Genomic DNA, 17,424 nt, shown 5'->3' on the forward strand with positions numbered 1-17,424 from the left:
CTGCTAGAGTAATATTAGGTGATACTTCCAAATCCTTCTCCAAGGTGGTGACCGGTGCATCCCCTACCAGCAGTGTTTGGGAGGCCCAAAGGGGCTTTACGGAATGGAGTAAGATTGCCAGCGGGGGTTTTGGGAAGGCCCCCCAGCAGAAAATGGGCTAGAGGGGTACCTCTAACCCTAGAAGTCCCTGTAATGTCCCCTCTCTGCCTGCCTCTAGCCTTAGACCTCCAGGCTGAGAAAGGAGGGCCATCAGATCAGATGACCCTGTTTTGAGTGTCATTGCTCCCATGCTCCTTTTCCCATCCCAAGTCCCTCCTCCCACTGCCCTCTTCCATTTACCCAGAGGTTCCCACGCTAGCCTGATCCCCCACCTTCAGGGAAACTGGGTGCCGAAAAGAGCTGACACGTGAGGACGCAGGAGCTGGGAGGGACTCTGCCATGGCAGCCTCCATCCATGACAGCACTGGGCAGTGGGCAAGACCGGGAGACTTGGGTTCCACTTCTGGCCTTGCCTCTCTCTTTGCCTGTCAGGGCCTCAGATTCCTCATTTACAACTTGGCAGAAAAGAGAGTTAACCTGGAGTTCCTGTTGTGGCTCAGTGGTTAACGAACCCAACTAGGAACCATGAGGTTGAGGGTTCGATCCCTGGCCTTGCTCAGTTGGTTAAGGATCCGGCATTGCCATGAACTGTGGTGTAGGTCACAGACCCGGCTCAGATCCCGCGTTGCTGTGGCATGGGCCAGCGGCGACAGCTCCGATTTCGACCCCTACCCCGGGAACCTCCATATGCCACAGGAGCGGCCCTAGAAAAGGCAAAAAGACAAAAAAAAAAAAAAAAAAAAAGAGAGAGAGAGTCAACCTCACCAACCTGAACCCTGGATTCTAGAATCTAATGGGGGGAAGGACGTGTGAGCTTGGTAGGCTTCTGGATTTCAGGGCACATCAGCTGGCCCATTTGGTTCAGCTTGTTCTCTGAATGTCTTCACTGTCCCACTCATTCATTCATTCATTTGTCCACCCATCAAGCGATCTCTGTGGCCTTGTGAGACTCAGGATAAACCAGACCTCATTCCTGACATCCAGGAGCTCCACTCAAGGGGATGCCTAACCTATAGAAAGCTGGGGGAAACACGGTCAGCTAGGCCCAAAGCCACTGAGGGGGGTGAACAAATTGAGGAGAGTCAGGCCAGAGAGGGCTCTATGGAGGCATCTGAGCAGGGAGAGGTTTTGATAGGTGTGCCGGTATGGCTGCTGCTATGGTACCGGGTACAGAGGGGCTGACCTTGGTGCTGGGGCTATTTCTGGGCCTCCAACGTGTTGAGGAGATGGACTTTTATTGTGGGGGTTGGGGGGCAGCAGCCAGTTTCTAGGGTGGCTCCACTTCGGTGTCCCAGCTCGGCCTTCCAGGAGATGACCACAGGGAGCTTGGGCAGGCGGGACCTAGAGGCAGGTGCAGGGGGTTGGGCTGGGCCCCAGGCTCAGGCTTGGAACTCACCACACCCTCTCCTCTCTGTTGTAGGACCTGCACCTGCAACAGCTGTGCTCAGCCAAGTCAGACTGCTGGGACCGGCGCCTCCTTCCCACCGCGACCTCCGTTTCCCTGACGTTCTTAGCAGCCTCCAGTCCTGGTGGTCAGCAGAGGCCTTAGCAGGTAAGTGGGAGGGTGGGGCCAGGGCACTGGATGTCTGCAAGTGTAGGGCCCAACCCAAGTGTCAGGTGCTTTTTCAGGGTCTGGAGAGCCAGGAGCTGGGCTGTCCTCACTGAGGCATTAGGGGAAGGGGCCTAGTTCTCAGTTTTCACTTCCCTGTGGCCTCCTCCTCTCAGGGGGAGCCAGAGAGTGGAGGGTTGGGGGAGGGGTGCGCCCTGGCCTGCCCCTTGGACATTTGGTTTTATACTCTTGCCAGCTCCTGGTGTAGCCTTGGGTAGCCCCATCCCTTCACAGCTGAGACCCTCAGCTCTCTCATCTAGTACATGAAAAAAATAATGTCCTCTAACATTCAGAGCACTTAACTGTATGCCAGGCACCATGCTAAGTACTGTGTAGTTGGTAACTCTTTGCACCCCAACCCCATGAGGTAGGTGCTTTTATCATCCCCATTGTACAGGCAAGAAAACCAAGGCTTGTGGACTGAAAGCAACTTGCCCAAGATCACATGCCTGGCTGAGCCCCCGTGGGGTTCATTCCAGGTCTGTGCAAGTCCAGTGCACCAGCCCCTGACCCCTGGTCCATTGTCCATTCTGCCGCTGGCCTTGCCACCCACTCCTGGCCTATTCTTGGGCCATCGAGAAGGTGATCATGGGCGTCAAGTCCTGTCCCAACTCAAGACCAAGGGAGGGGCTTTTACAAGGTGATGGTGGCCACTGGTTGCCTGTCGTCGTGACTCCTTTGTGAATGTGATATGACATGAACCAGGCCTGGCCTCTGGGGTCCCCAAGGTAGCGCACAGGCCCCTTGTGGAGGGGGGGTATGTTGGTTGGATCAGGCTCTCTCTCCTTCTGCTGCCCAAGTTCAGTTTCCCAAGCTTGTATGTCAGGCCCTGTGATGCAGGCAAAAGGGCCTCATCCTGTTCTGTGCTCTGGTGGAGAAGCAGGAAGATCACAGTAGATGTGGCAAGCTTGGTGACAGTGGTGTAGACCAGGTTCATAGGTTAGAGTGGGACTTTCTGGGGCAGTGACCCCAATGTGAGTAGCATTGTGGGGAGACGGGGGCAGGGGATGGGTGGAGAGCCTGGCAGGATGAGGGATGAGGTCAGAAAGGGCACAGGAAGATCATAAAAGGCCACCAGTGCCAGGCTGGGCAATTAGATCCCACGAGCAGTTAAGTAGGGAGGCTTGGAGGGTTCTAAGTCAGGTTGTGGCTTAAGGAAGGTGACTGCATCGGAGAGGCTGTTGGAAAGGTCCCCGTTGGAAGCAAGGAGATAGTGGACTGTCCAGGGACCCCGTGGAAGGTTGGAGGCTTCAGCTAAGGCCAGAGCCATGGGCACAGGTGAGTGAGAATCATAAGAGACTGAGGCAGAGACGTTGGCACGATTTGCAGTTGGCTGGTGGGGGGCATGAGGTTAGGAAAGCTGCCATGTTGTGGAGCGGGGGTTCGCGCTGGAGTTCAGGGCACGTTTGGGAGTCTGGAATCCAGGAGGGCTTCTTGGAGGAGGTGGACCACGTGGTGGTCCAGAATGTCTCTGAGAGGGCCAAGATTTTCATGAGGAAGAAGAAGATTTACAGTCACACATAGGCTGGATGTTTTTCACCCAGAACTATAGATACAAATGCTGGTTCCAGAGGATTCGCCCAACTCACAGTCATGCCTGAGTCCATGAACATATGTGCACATAAATACTCTACACAGACACACACCTTGTCTCTGGATGCTCAGGGTATATAGCTGTGCATGCACACAGGGCTAGGAATGGTCATGTGTGTGCAGAGATGTGCAGAGATGTGCTCCCTCACATGCATATGTACAGAGACATCACGTATGGTGCTGCAGACATACACGTGCTCACACAGACTTGCTGCACATACACACTCACAGATGCCTGTTCACAAACTTCCGTGTTAGCACTGCACACGGATACACAGGCGTAAGTTCTCATAACACTTGGCGCCCCCTCCCCCATACCTAGGGCCTCTGGGAGGGGGCTCTCTCAGGGTGTGAGGCTCAGCCATGGGACCACAGCCCCACTCTTGCCCTCTGAGGGCCTCAGCTTCCTCATCTGGAAACAGAAACAGTCACCCTCCAGCTCCAGCATCCTGGACAAGGTGGTCGTGAGGATTAGAGACACCGAGGCCCAGTGCCAAGAGCAATTCCCAGCACTCTGCAGGGCTTCAGTAAGTTGGAACTGTTCTTCTCATGAGCAGAAAACAGGTTAAGGGCCTCACCGTGGCCTGTCTCCAGGAGCCTTCTTCCTGCCCCTCATCTCCCGCAGACTCCATCCCAGCTCCCCGGGGCCTAGGCACTTCCTGAGCCCTGGACACAACAAGCTGGTAGGGCCTGTGTCATCCCTGCCCCCAGCTGCACGTCTCCTGTTGGCCCCTAAGGAGTTGGGGTCCTGTGGCGTCCAGCTGTGTTACACCAACCGTGCTAGACTTCCTGCCGGGGGACTGGCCTGTTACATACATGAGCTTAAGAGCCCTGAGAGGGAGGCTTCACTGAACAATTTCTAGATTCGGGGACTGAGGCCTAGTCAGCGTAGGTGAGGTTCTCGGGGACACCTGCTCACAGGTGGTGAAACCGCGCTCCAGACCCGATTCCAGATTTTGTGCTCTTTTTTCTAGTGAGTTCCTTTTGGGCTGGGATGGGGGTGGGCAGGTCATTTAATGCCCATTTTACAGATGAGGAAACTGAGGCTCAGGATGGGAGGGCCATACAGTGGTCCCTGCACCCCAAATTCAAGACTTCTTTTCCCCTCTCCTTCCCCTTCCTAGAAGGAACCCTCCAAGTCCAAGGAGCTTCCCAAGGGGGTTCTCTTGGCTTCTGGCATTATCCTGGCCCCATCTTTCCAGGCCAAGGAGTTCCATTTTTTTGCAAGTAAAAAAGTGGGTTGTTCTGGGGTCCACTGTCTGGGCATGACCTAGTAACGTCTTCTCCAGGATCCTTTTATAAAATGTCCTTCGTGTGGTCCTTTGGAAACCTAGCCAGCAGGGAACTCTGGGGTACCCTAGTCCTGGGGGAGGTGGGCACTGCTTGCACACCCACCAGCAGGCTTGTGAGTGGGGTGAGGGGGTGTGGGACCATGACACAGGGAGTGTGGGTTCTGCCTGGTACTGCGGGGCGGGGGGGGGGGTCAGGTCTATGTAGGGGGCAGAAATCTGGGAGGGTTCCCCAGGGGGTGACAGGTGAGTTGGGCATTGGAAGATAAGGAGAAATTTACTAGATTGATGTAGAGGGGAGAAGGGAAGACCAAGCAGAGGGCCTGGCTCTTACCAAGTCCCAAGCAAGTGCAAGTTCCCTCACTGGCCTGTCCTCTCCTCCCCCAACAGTGTCGATAAGTATCTCCTAGAATCATGGAGTTCCTGTCATGGCTCAGCAGGTTGAGAACCTGACTAGCATCCATGAGGATGTGAGTTTGATTCCTGGCCTCACTCAGTGGGTTAAAGGATCCAGTGTTGTTGTGAGCTGCGGTGTAGGTCTTGGATGCAGCTCAGATCTTCTGTTGCTGTGGCTGTGGTATAGGCCAGCAGGGATGGCTCCGGTTGAACCCCTAGCCTGGGAAGTTCTGTATGCTGCAGGGGTGGCCCTAAAAGACAAAAAAAAAAAAAAAAAAAAAAAAGAATCTCCTGAAATCAGCACTGACTACATAATTTGCGGCGCAACTGTAGGGCCCATTGTTCACAAATTATTAAGGATTTCAAGACAGTGACCACAGAGCATTAAACCAAGAGTGGGTCCTTCTGAGCCTGGAGCCCCATGCGGCTGCCCGTGAAGCCAGCCCTGCCTAGAATAAGTGAGGAGCTGAGTTCATGAACAGGCTCCACCAGTTGCTGCCTGGCCCAGCGACCTTGGGCCAGGTCCCCATCACCTGGTGAGTCACGCCTGCCCAAGGGAGAGAGATTGCTCTCCTCGCAGCAGCAGAAGCGTCAGTGGTGCCAGCATCTAGCTTGTCCCAAGCATCTAAGGACAGTGGCTTCAGTGAGGGTGGGATTACAGCCCTTCCTGTCAGATGGTAGTGTTTGAAGAGTTCCTGGTCTGCCCTGTCTACATTTTCAGCCCAGTCCCTGCATACCTCAGAAACCTGGGTTTTTTGTGCTTTTCCAAATTCACCGAGAAGAGGGGGTTGGGAGGGCTTCTCTGTGCTTTGTTTGCAGAGTCTTCTGCCTGATAGCCTTGCCTGCCTATCTCTGCTTAGCAAACTCACTCCTTCAGGTCAGATGCCATGGAGCCTTCTCTGACCCCAGCTCCTCCCTCCCGACCTTCGCCCTGTGACCCCCTCCAGTAGCCATAATGACCTCTTGTACCAGAGAATTCTGTATAGTATGCAAGCTTTTTCACACCCTGTCAGACCATTGAGAAAGCCCTTAAAAGTTTCTATTCCCATTGCCAGATGGGAAAACAGAGGCTTAGAGGTACCGTTTTCACCCTAGCTTCTGGGCTGAGGTCAGGCCCACGTCAGGAAGGGATGCAGACAGTGGCGACGGAGGGTGGCACCTGGGCTGTGCTCTGGGGCCCTTCATATTTAAGCATTTTGAAAGACAGCTTTCCCCCTGGGAGGGAGCCCCAGCCCCTGGCCCAGCAGAGGTCCCCAGGTGCCTGGGTTGTGGAAGAGGACCCAGTGAGCTGGAGGTCTGGCCAGCTGGAGCACACAAGCCCCCAGCCCTGCCCCTCCCTGCGGGGCACTTGGCCCGCTTCTATCAGCCTGGCAGACTGGAGCGTGTGTGTGTGTGTGGTGCTGAGCCCTGGGCAAGTCCCGCTGTAGGCAGAGGTGAGAAGGCCCCTGCTGGTGTGGGCTGTGACAGCCAACAAGGCTGGACACAGACAAAGGGTGTCTCGCCGGGAGCATAACAGCTGTCCCTTATGACTGGCACTTTATAAAAGGCACTCAGAGTACCTTTGGTGGGTGACTGCAAAGGGCACTGGCAGGGTAAAGGGTATGGAATCTCAGCTGTGGGGTTTTCTGCCACTCCTCTCTTTGTGACTTCAGATGAGTGGCTTAACCTCTCTGTGCCTCATTTCCTCATCTGTAAAATAGGGATAATAACAGAACTGACTCCACTGAGTTGTGAGGAATTCAGTGAAGTTATCCGTGTGAGCCCCACAGCAGCACTTGGGACGAGGATAGAGCTCCATGGTGTTTGAATTGACGGTGGGCGAGCAGGCAGGGTGAGTGATGGAGCTGACCCCGAGGCTGTGGGCACACAGGGAGGGACATGGTTGGATCGTCATTTCAGAGGACCTAGAGGGGCAGCGGGGTTGGGGTTGGGCTGGCTTGGGGTTTCATCTGAGATGATCCCAAACAGGTGCTGCTAAGAGCTCTGTGGGCAGGGAGCTGGGGTGACAGCCACACTCCCTGGCCAGCCCCTCCAGCCCCAGGTTTGTGGCTTCCTGGTGACAGCGTAAACACCATCAGCTATCAGTCAGCAGATTTCCATGGCTCCTCCATGCAAGGCAGGTTTGGGGCTGGCCTTGAAGAGCTTGACTGCCAAGCCCAGCTCACGGCGGGCCTCGTCATGGCCACACAGAGCTGGGATTCCAGGGTCTCCACGTGGCGTGCCTGTCAGTCTCCAACGCCAGCTGAGAACGCACACCCTCCTCTCCCTGCCTGGAATTCATAGCCTGCAGCTCAGGCCCCTCCACCCCCAGCCACGGCAGGCAGCCCTGACCCTGCAACCCCTACCCTAACCTGGAGCTGGAAATCCTCTACAGCCTACTGGTCATTCCTGCCTGAGGTGGGCTGCCCCCCGGGTCACCAGAGTGGGCTGCTGTTCTCACAGGCCCTTTAGGCAGGATGTTCGTTCAAGCCTCAGTCCTGCTGCAGGCCTGCTTTGTGACCTCAGATAAGAAACCCTCCCTCAGAGTTCCCATCGTGGCGCAGCGGAAGTGAATCCGACTAGGAACCATGAGTTTCGATCCCTTGCCTCGCTCAGTGGGTTAAAGATCCGGCATTGCCGTGAACTGTGGTATAGGTCGCAGACATGGCTCGGATCCTGTCTTGCTGTGGCTGTGGTGTAGCTCCGATTTGACCCCTAGCCTGGGAACCTCCATATGTCCGGGGTGCGGCCCTAAAAAGCAATGGGGAAAAAAAAGAAACTCTCCTTCTCTGAGCAATTGTTCATTGATCTATAAAGCCAGAGGCTCTGCTGGGATGGGTCAAGGTTCACAACCTGCAGTGTTTTCAGGAGTGGCATCAACCCAGGGAAGCTTGGATTATCCCACTCTGTGGATGAAGAAACTCAGAGCACAGAGAGGTTAAGAAACATACCTAGGATCACAGAGCTATCAGTGGAGCTGAGATTCAGCCCAGTTTTCCTTGGTACCCTATGTGTTTTCCCCACTACATTGAACCATCTCTGGTGGGTACATATATGTTTGCTGTGTGAACCATTTACTTCATCAGCTAGAGTGGGTTGAACACTTACTGGGCTCCAGCACTGTTCTAGGCACTGGCATCTAAAAGCAAACCTTTAAAAAATGAAATGAAATAAAATAAAAGTGGGTCTCTGAGCACTGGGTGAGCACAGCCCTGGGCTTGAGTGGAGGTCACTGAGTCTTCAGTGTAGCGTGGGCTAGGCGGGTACTCTCAGCAGGTAAAGGCAATAGGAACTGTGAGGGGCAGTGCTTCCCTGATGCTAGAGGAGGCAGCCAGGGGAGACTGCCTGGAGGAGGGGGCTAGATCCCAGCACAGAGGAGTGAAGGAGTAGGATCTTCCTGGGGTCTCTGCACACCTTGGTGGGGTAGGTCAGGAGTCCAGCTGGAGAGGAAGCTTCATTGAGCCACAGCTGGAAAAAGGCACCGAGGCAGCTCCTGAGAGCCACAGAATTTGACCTTGATCCTGCAGAAAGTAGGGAGCCAGAAGGAGCTGTGGTGCATTGACAGCTCCTCTCTAAAGGCCAGGAGGCAGGGTCTGGCCCCAGCCTGCAAGCTGGGGCTCACAGCTCACCCAGGGACTGTGACAGCAGGGAGGGGCAGGGCTGGGAGCTTGTGTACTCCAGCTGGCCAGACCTCTTGTTCACTGGGTCCTCTTCAGCACCCCAGGCACCTGTGGGGCCTCTTTAACCCCCAAGGGGCTGGAGCTCTATGCCAGGAGGAAAAGCTAGTCTTCCAAAATGCTGAAATGTGAAGCTGCCTCAGAGCACAGAGCCTGGATGCCATCCTCTGTCGCCACTGTCTGTACCCCTTTCTGATGTGGGTCTTATGTCAGCCCAGAGGTGGGGCTAGAAGGGAGATATGGATAAACCTGCTCAGTGACATGGTGGGACCACAGAGGCCCAGAGCCCAGCCCAGGGACACGGAGCCTCATCATGGCAGGTGCAGGAGGGTGACAGGCCAGACAGGAGGCATCCTTTGGGGGTGGGGAGGGCAGGAGGCAGGTCTGGTCCCCCTGGTTCTGCCAGAGTCTGACGGGAGCCTTGCAGATTGTGTGTGAGCACCCACGTAGGTGTTAGGAACTGCACACGCACCCCAAGGACCCCTGACCTCAGCCACCAATAGAGCCGTGCAAAGACAAGCTAGGATTTGGTAAACCACACTGGGAAGGATTCCTTGGGTGTTACTCACCGCAGGTGCTTCTCCCTCCCACTGATGATTGCTCACCGCCCCTCACCGAGCCCTGGAGTTTGTCTTCCTCTGGTCCAGGAGCCACACAGTTAGGGTGAGGACGGCCACACCCATGCCCTGTGTCTCAGGTCCAAAGCCTGCATGACCTTACAGGGTGGGAACAGACACCCGGTGGGGCTGCAAGGGTGGCCTCTTTATTCGAATCATAGCATCCCGGCCTCTTGGGGAAGGAATGGTCTTTAGAAATTATTTGGCCCAAACTTTTATGGTACAGATGGGGAAACTGAGGCTCAGAGATAGGAAGCTGCATCCCAAAGTGGCCCTGAAAGCACTCCAGGCTTTCAGCTGAGCTCATTGCCACTCTAAACAGCTTTGGATGCATGGCAGGTGTAGACATGGGCAGGGCACAAGATCTACAGTGGTGGTGGTGACCCAGTCTTGGGGCGTGGTGTTTGCAGGAAAGTCTGAGGAGCTTGGGGTGCAGCGTGTGGGACTGGGGACGTTCTGGGGCCCAGTGGACATCCGCCCAGAACCAGGACTGAGAACTGTGCAAGGTTCCTTCAGACTGGGCTCTGTTAAGTCTCATTTGTACTCCGCCTCCTGTACACACTACCTCCTGCCAAGGTCTGCTACCACGAGGGCTTTCCTCCCATCTGTTTACCCAGAGAGCCGAGCAAGGCCTGGAGATTGCAGGCCCAGAGGCCAGGACAGAGAGAATGCTCTGGAGTCAGACCCGGGATTGGAAAGCTGACAAGATGCAAGGGGGTGAGGAAGAAAAGTGGACTCTGAAAACCAGGGGTCACCTGGGTCCCTCTTTAGCTCTCTTCCCAGCAGTCTGGGAGGCTGCTAGATCTGCAGTACCTAGGACAAGTTCTGGGGGCTCCAAGGGACTCAAGAATCAGGGAGGACTTCTTGGAAGAAGTGGGGCTCCAGCTGGTTCCTGAAGAATAAACCTGACTATAAACTGAAAGCATTCCAAGCAAAGGGACCAGCTGGGCCAAGGCCCTAAGGCAGGCACGCTGGGGACAGGTCTGTGGAGCTGGGTGGCAGGGCCAGACTGGGCAGCGAAGGAAATGAGGTTGGTGATGCCCCCTAGAGGCCAAATGGCAGAAGAAAGAGGAAGTGTGTACTTGGTTTCTAACTTGCTAAACATCCCTGAGAGGTTCACTGTCCCACTTATGTGCCCCTTCTCTCAGATCTCCCCGGAGCTTCGGGCAGGTGGGAACCACAGCAGGGCAGTGCCTCCGTAGAAGAGTTTGCCTTTGGGAGTTCCCATTATGGTGCGGTGGAAAGAATCTGATTAGCATTCATGATGCGGGTTCAATCCCTAGCCTGGCTTAGTGGGTTGGGGATCTGGCTTTGCTATGAGCTGTGGTGTAGGTGGCAGATGCGGCTCGGGTCCCGCATTGCTGTAGCTGTGGCATGGGCCGGCAGCTGCAGCTTTAATTCGACCCCTAGCCTGGGACCTCCATATGCCGCAGGTGTAGCCCTAAAAAAAAAAGTCTGCCTTTGGGTAGAAGGTGCGAACAGGTGCCAGGATCCTAGGCTCCCCTGGGAGCTGGTGGGCAGCTGGCCAGGGACACTGCTGCTGGACCCGGGCTTCTTTCTGGCTGGAGAGAGTTGGCCCCAGAGCCCTGGGGTTTGCCAGGAGTCTTCCCCAGCCCAGGAGGATGGAGGAATAAGGCCCTGAGGCCGACCCACTGTGAGCTGAAGGTCTGCCTCCCAAAGTGGACTCCATGGCTGAGAGTTGGGGGGGGGTAGGAGTGGGCTGAGAGATGGGCTTCCTTCTCCTTCCTTTTTCTCAGAAAGCTGCATGGGGCAAGGATGGGAGCAGGGGGCCCTCCCTGAGGCTTTGGACTGACAATGAACCTGACAGAGAGGCAGTGGCCCTCTGAGCCATGTGTGCTGTGCCAGGCCTGTGATCTGCTGCAGGCACTGTGGGTGCCTGGTGCCCCCTTGGGTGCAGCCCCTCCCCGCAGCCCTGGGCTAGGCCAGGTTGTATTCACTGCACCTCCACTGCCCACAGCAGCCTCTCTCTTGCCTCTGTCATAGAGCAGCAGCCATGGGCCCTTTGATTCCCGGTACCCAGGATTTTGCAAATCCCTCCAGGAGTTTACACAGCAGCTGGCTCAGGCCCCATCAGCAGGAGCTGGCCCCAGGTTCCTGCTCGGGTAACCCAGAATTCTTTTCTGGAACAATACAACAGCACTTCCACAGCAGGAAGGGCGAGCTACCCTCATGGTCAAGCTTCTTCATGACCCCTGAGTCCTGAATATCAGGTGGGCTTGGCTGGGGCCCATTTTCCAGGTGAAGAGTTAGAGTCCGGAAGGAAAGGCATAAGACTTGGCCAGGGTCACATGGCCAAGGCAGGACTCACCCGGGATCCTAGACCCTACTCATGCTCCTTTCAGGATGGAGCCAGGGTTTTTTGTTCAAGGCCATTAGCTGATGGTTCAGGGCCAGGGGTGGGAAAGAGGAGGTGGAGGAAGAGAGCCTAGTTGTGGGGGGCAGGGGGGTGCAAGGGGGTGCAGAGGGGTGAAGAACCTGAGGGAGATGCCAGAGTCACTGTCTCTCCTCCTCGGCTCCAGCCACTTTAATTGGCGGGTCCACCAGTGGTGCTGACATTTACCTGGTGGGGAGGCAGGCCTCCTCCCTCACCAATCAAGATACTAAAAATAACTGGGCCCAGCTTCCCAGGGCCCCAGCCCAGCTAGCGCCTGCCTCCCTGCCTGCCTGCCTGCCTGCCTGCCTGCCTGCCTGCCTGCCTGCCTTGGCGACCTTTTTCCTGGGTGCTAGAAGCTAATTGCTCTGTGAGAATACGGTTCCTCATGCTGAGGACTTCCTAGGAGCTGGAGTGGGGATGGCATTGCAAGCTCAGCTCCTGAAACTGCAGAGGGGTCTCTGCAAAGCCTGCCTATCCCCCAGGTATTGGGGTGAGGGGCCCCTGCCCAAACTCTGGCACCCGCCTGTTTTCTTCCTGGGGCCAGTACCCTGCCAGGCTAACCACTCTAACCCCGGATGCTTGAGCCCCTTCCTTGAACTGCCGGACTTTCTCCAGTACCTTTCCCCAGAGTTACCTAGTGCTCACGTTAAGCCCTATACCATGCCCAACACAGGCGTCCAAGTTGTGGCCTCCTGCCTTGGCATTGCATGTTCATCCTGCAGCCAAGAGAAGCCTAGACTTGGGAGCGGGACATGTCTAAATCCAGCCATGCAACCTTAGCACAGTTCTGAGCCTCTGTATTCTTACCTCTGAAATGGGCATCATAATTGACTTTGTAGTATCGTTGCAAGAATGAAATGTGGTAACAGGCAGAAGCTTTCAGATTAAGAGAGCTGCCTCCAGCCCCCACTCCCTGGGCCAGCAGGCAGCCTGAGCACCTCTGGGGGCTTTCCTTTCTCTTACTGTGTAAATAGACCCTGAAACCTCATACATTTGATGTGTTTAGCCTGGAAGGGGAAGTTTTTAAAGACCCAGGTTGAGTTCTGGGGACTTGGTCTCCTCAAAAACAGGGATCCCTTGCCCACTCCCGTGTAGCTCCAGAGTGGCTGCCCCACCTGCCCCACCTGTGTGTTTGTCCAGTTCTTGCCCTGGGTCAGTATGATCACAATTGTGTTGACATTGGCCTGTGTGTCCCTGGCTGTAGGGTCAGCCCAATGGACATGGAAGTGATTTTCTGGGCTCCGTACTTGCCCATACTGAGAACCTGGGCGGGTGGCTTGGTCTCTCCATGCTTCAGGGTCCCCTCCTCTGAAAGTGGGGACAATAATGGCCCCTTCCCCATAAAGCATTGTGAGATTAAATCAGCAGTGTAGGTACAGTGCTTAGGAGATGGTCTGGCATGGGGTGGGCCCTAGGTGCATGGTAGCTGGGCCTCATAGTAGTCAGACTTGTCATAGTACTAACAACGGCCACCTGCCATTTGTGGGATGATTAGTATCAGATGCTGTGTCAGAGACTAAGCACAGACAGTATTTAACTTAATCTTCGTGACAATCATACACAAGGTACTCCTACAAGCTCCGTGTTCCAGATAAAGAAAACTGAGGCACAGAGAGGTCACACACAGTCTGAAGGTGGTAGATCTGAAAACCAGCATTCACACTCATCCCTGCTAGGTGACCAGCCATCCCCGGGTGCCTGTGACCATCATGGTTTTAACACTGGAAGTTTCGCCTCCCAGAAGCCTCTAGATTCCAGGCCTACAGGGACAGTTGACATGCGAGCCCCATCTAATCCACCACTCCAGTCCTGCATCCACTGACCCCCTCCTCAGCTTCAGGACTGGCCAGTTCACTCTGGGCTCAGCCTCGTCCTGCCTCTGCTTCCTTTCCACACCTTATAGATCCCTCTTCTCGCCAGATCATCCTTGCCCATCCCCCATGGCCCAACTCCAGTCTTCCCGTCCAGCTTCCGCTCCCCTTCACCTTCCCTGCTGCCAGCTGGAGGGATGTGGGTCACGCCTGCGGGGCTTGCTGTGCCCAGGGCTGTGCTGCAGGGGGCTAGTGGGTCCTGGGTGGCCCCTCACAGGCCTCAGGCTCCCCATCTGCACTGAGGGCTTTGGCACCTCTCCTCCCAGCCTTCCAGAGACCCTTTGGAAACCTCTTCCTTAGAAGAGGGCAGATGGAGTGAGCCCCTGCCCCCAGCCCTGGCCCCAGGCAGCCGGGAGAGATTGCACTGGCCCTTCCGGGGCATTGATGGAGAGCACTGCTGACAAAGGAGAAAGGTCAGCGGTGGGACAGAGCGGAGTTGGTGGCGGCCTGTAGGCCAGCAGCAACCTCCCCCCCCACCCCCCGCCCTGGTCAAGGCTTCCTGGGGGGAGGGGCCCAGTGCTCCTTGGGGTCCTGGTCAATTCATATTGACTCGGGCAGCCGCTGGTTCAGCGAAGCTGAGCATCCAAGCCCCCAGAGGGCTGGGGGAGACGCTGGGTTGTCCTTAACACCTCCCTCTCCCTCTCCCCCACAGTCAGTTCAACCCCCGGAGTCATCTCTGGACCTGTGTCCCCTTCAGCACTCCTACCCTCTGCTGGCAATCAGGTCTTACGGTCTCCCTACCTCTCAATTACTGAGCCCTTCTTAGTCTGCCCTCCCTGGCTTCCCGCTGACACCAGGAATAAAGTCCAAATTCCAGGGCTGAGATTAAGGCCCTTCTTGAGCTCAGTGAGGCTGCCCAGAGCCGCTGGTCCTTCCCCGAGGACTTGAGTCTGCTGTCCCCACTTGGAGGAGGGCTAAGCCTCTTCTGGCCAGCACAGTGTCGGGGGTTGGGGGAGTCTCTTCCCCACCCCCCGCATGCCTTTCCAGGACCCAGCCCACTGCTTTCCTTCTCCAGCACTCCTGTCCTCTGTGAGAGAGGTTGGAAGAGGTCGTGTGTAAGGGATCAGGGCACCCTGAGTACCAGGCAGCTCTGCACCCAGTGCTCCAGCTTCAGCCAGGTGGCAGGGCCAGGCCCACAGTAGAGCCTGTGATGAGGATGCCAGCCCAGTGCATGGCCCGCTCCATGCCATTCCTCACTTTCCCCCTTGAACTGCCCAGTGCATCTCATGCCCCAGCTCCTAGAAGGCAGGAGCCATCTATCTCCCCAGTTCACACAGGAGGACAAGCCCCAGAGGAAGCAGGAGGTCCAGTGGCTAGTGCACAGGCTCAGGGGTCTAACCCCAGCTCTATCTCTTAGTAGCTGTATGACCACAAGCAGTCACTTAAGTCTCTGAGCCTCAGTGGTGTCATTTGTGAAATGGGAGTCCTTCTTCATAGGTTGGTGAGATTTATTGAAATGACACATGTTTGCAGGATGCTGGAACATTGTAAAGATCAATAAAGCCAGCTTTCATCATCAACATCATCTTCTGGGCTGATGGGTACTATATCCATGAGATGAGAGCCCGCTCCCCTAAGTGGGCTCCTCCTGATTATTTGTAACTTCCACTCCTGCCCCTCGCTGCCCCCTTTTTGTCCTTTTGTCCTTTTCCCCCAGTACTTCTCTCCCACATTTCCTAAGATCCCAGGAAGTTCAGCCCTACCTGGCCTCATGTTGTCACCTGCATTCCTGCCTTATCCATCCCATCCTTTGGAGCTGGGCCCAGGATTTATCCTGTTCCCGCTACAATCCCTCACAGATGCCTCGCACACAGTAGGTGCCTGATCTAAGTTTGTTGCATTGAACGTTGATGGAGCCAAAGTCACCTCCAAGAGTAGCATGGCAATGACAAACCAGGCCTCTGGGCGCATCATCTCTTTAATAAAGGGGATGTCTGAGATGGGGCCCAAGCCACCCCCCCACCCCCGGGATCATAGCTTGTGACCACTCTGGCCTCCTTGATGTGGGGTTTGGGGGAGCTGGGGCAGCCCTGGGTGGGGCTGCTGCATTGGAAGATTTTTCAAAGCTGGTTCCTCTCTGGTCCTCTGCACTGTCCCTGTGTTGTGTTTGCCTGGGTCCTTTCCCCACCCCCACGGTTCTCTGTTAAATTGTGTTATTATATTTAAACAAATCAATTCCATTGCAGAGTTTTTCCTGTCCTAATGATGAGTTTGCAGCACAAATGCCATTGATTTCTCACAGCCCTGAAAACCAGTTGATGAATAGCACCGGGCTTGTCTTTGGAGAGGCACTTAGAGCAGCTCTGGGCAGCCCCCCTGCTCTCTGCCCATGCTGCCCCGCATCACCACCCCCAGCCCCACCTCCAGCCCACATTTCATGACTGCTGCAGTGGGTCAGAGGCTGTGTGTTGAAGGAGGACCTTCAGTGTCCGCCAGGAGTGGAATGTCATCACCAGGGGCCCAGTCCCTCGTGCTGGTGAAACAATCATAGTGGAGAATGTTATTGATTTTGGCCAAAGGCAGGAGCACAACTTACAGAGCAGAGAAGCGGGGCGGTGTGATCTTTGTCTTCCCTTACGAGTTCAGAGCGTGGTCCTGAGTGACAGCAGATAAGAGCTCAGGCAAAGCTCAGACACCGTTTCCAGACCTTGAGGGGGCTGCCTGGTCCCTGCTTTTCTAAAGGGGTGGTTCAGAGGTTAGGGAGCTGTCCCCACTGGAGAGTGTGAAACTTCCCTTTGTGAAATCCTTCCCAGCCTCCAGTGTCAAAGTCAGACCACTGCACTGGGCTTTGCCCTTCAGATCACTGCCAGGATCACAGCTTGTTTGAGCTTTGTACTGACCCCAGGGCTTGTGTGGACAGGAATTATTCTTCCCTACTTCAAGCCAGGCAGCCTGAGTCAAGGACAGTCACTGGAAAGGGAAGGTCAGCAGCCACACACGCCTGTGAGTTGGGCTTGGGTGAGGCTGGAGGGACTGGGGCAAATGGGAGTGCCTTCCTTACCCAAATCCCTAAAAGTTAACCCCATGACCACGAAACTATCCATCTGGGATGGGGCTGTGGGCTGAAGTAGCCATTGCCTCTCCCCCAGTCTAGTGCCAGCCTTTGTTTGGGGGACAAGAATGTAGCCTAGAGTTGGGAGTGGCTCTTCAAGGTCACAGCACAAGGCAATGGTGGAGCTGGGGTTTCAGCCGGAGGGGAGGGGAGAGGCCTCTCAGGCAGTGCTGCTCCCCTCCCCGCAGCAGTCAGGGTTGGGGGCAGGGCGGGGCTCCATTGTAGGGGAAGACAGGCCCCTTGCTGAAGAGACCCAAGAGTGGCCCAGCGTGCCCCCCCTTCCCTTGGCCCTCTGAGTAGTCACCCTCCCTCCCTCCCCGCAGACAAACCTCCTGTCCCTCCTAATCAGGTTAGCCTCCTGCTCCATGCTCGCTCTGCTGAGCTGGACCAGCTGCCTCTAATGGCCTGTCGACCTGGCCCACTCCCTGGCTCTGGGGTGGGGGAGGGGAAGCTCAGAAGAGAAGTGAGTGGGAAGGGGCTGCCCACCTCCCTCGATTTAGATCTTTTCAAGGCTTCTAGGATTAAGTCCAAACCCTGAGCCTAGATTCATCCAAGATTCATCAAAATGAAGGTCTGCTTATTTCTCTAGTCTCTACTGCCCTGAAGCACTCTTTACTATAGTCAAAGGATGCTATTTCTTGCCTCCCTGCCTTTGCACATGCAGGGCCTTTTGCTACTTCCCACCATCTGAGAAAACTCCTATGCATCCTTCAAAACCCAACTCATCTCTTCCTCTGGGCCGCCTCTTCTCAAGACTTTTGCCTCTGTCTCCCACAGGATGCTCCACTGATCTGGAACTTAATCCCACTCTGTTTGAGTACATTATTCCTAGACCTACTTCCCCTTG

General features: G+C 55.6%; 1 protein-coding gene across 8 annotated transcripts in view; it reads left to right on the forward strand.

The window, feature by feature from the left end:
* The first annotated feature begins 1,564 nt into the window (after positions 1-1,564).
* Positions 1,565-17,424, forward strand: part of ZMIZ1 (zinc finger MIZ-type containing 1) — a 192,538-nt gene continuing 176,678 nt past the window's right edge. For all 8 annotated transcript variants that reach the window (XM_084997405.1, XM_084997408.1, XM_013983374.3 and 5 more), the window contains exon 1: positions 1,565-1,651. The gene's annotated coding sequence lies outside the window, so the exon portion shown is untranslated. The remainder of the gene's footprint in view (positions 1,652-17,424) is intronic.

The sequence above is a fragment of the Sus scrofa genome, chromosome 14 (assembly GCF_054392235.1).
Source record: "Sus scrofa isolate SSC_HxYL_T2T_F1_AM1 chromosome 14, Sscrofa_HxYL_maternal_Yorkshire_Landrace_v2.0, whole genome shotgun sequence".
Classification (NCBI taxonomy): domain Eukaryota; kingdom Metazoa; phylum Chordata; class Mammalia; order Artiodactyla; family Suidae; genus Sus; species Sus scrofa.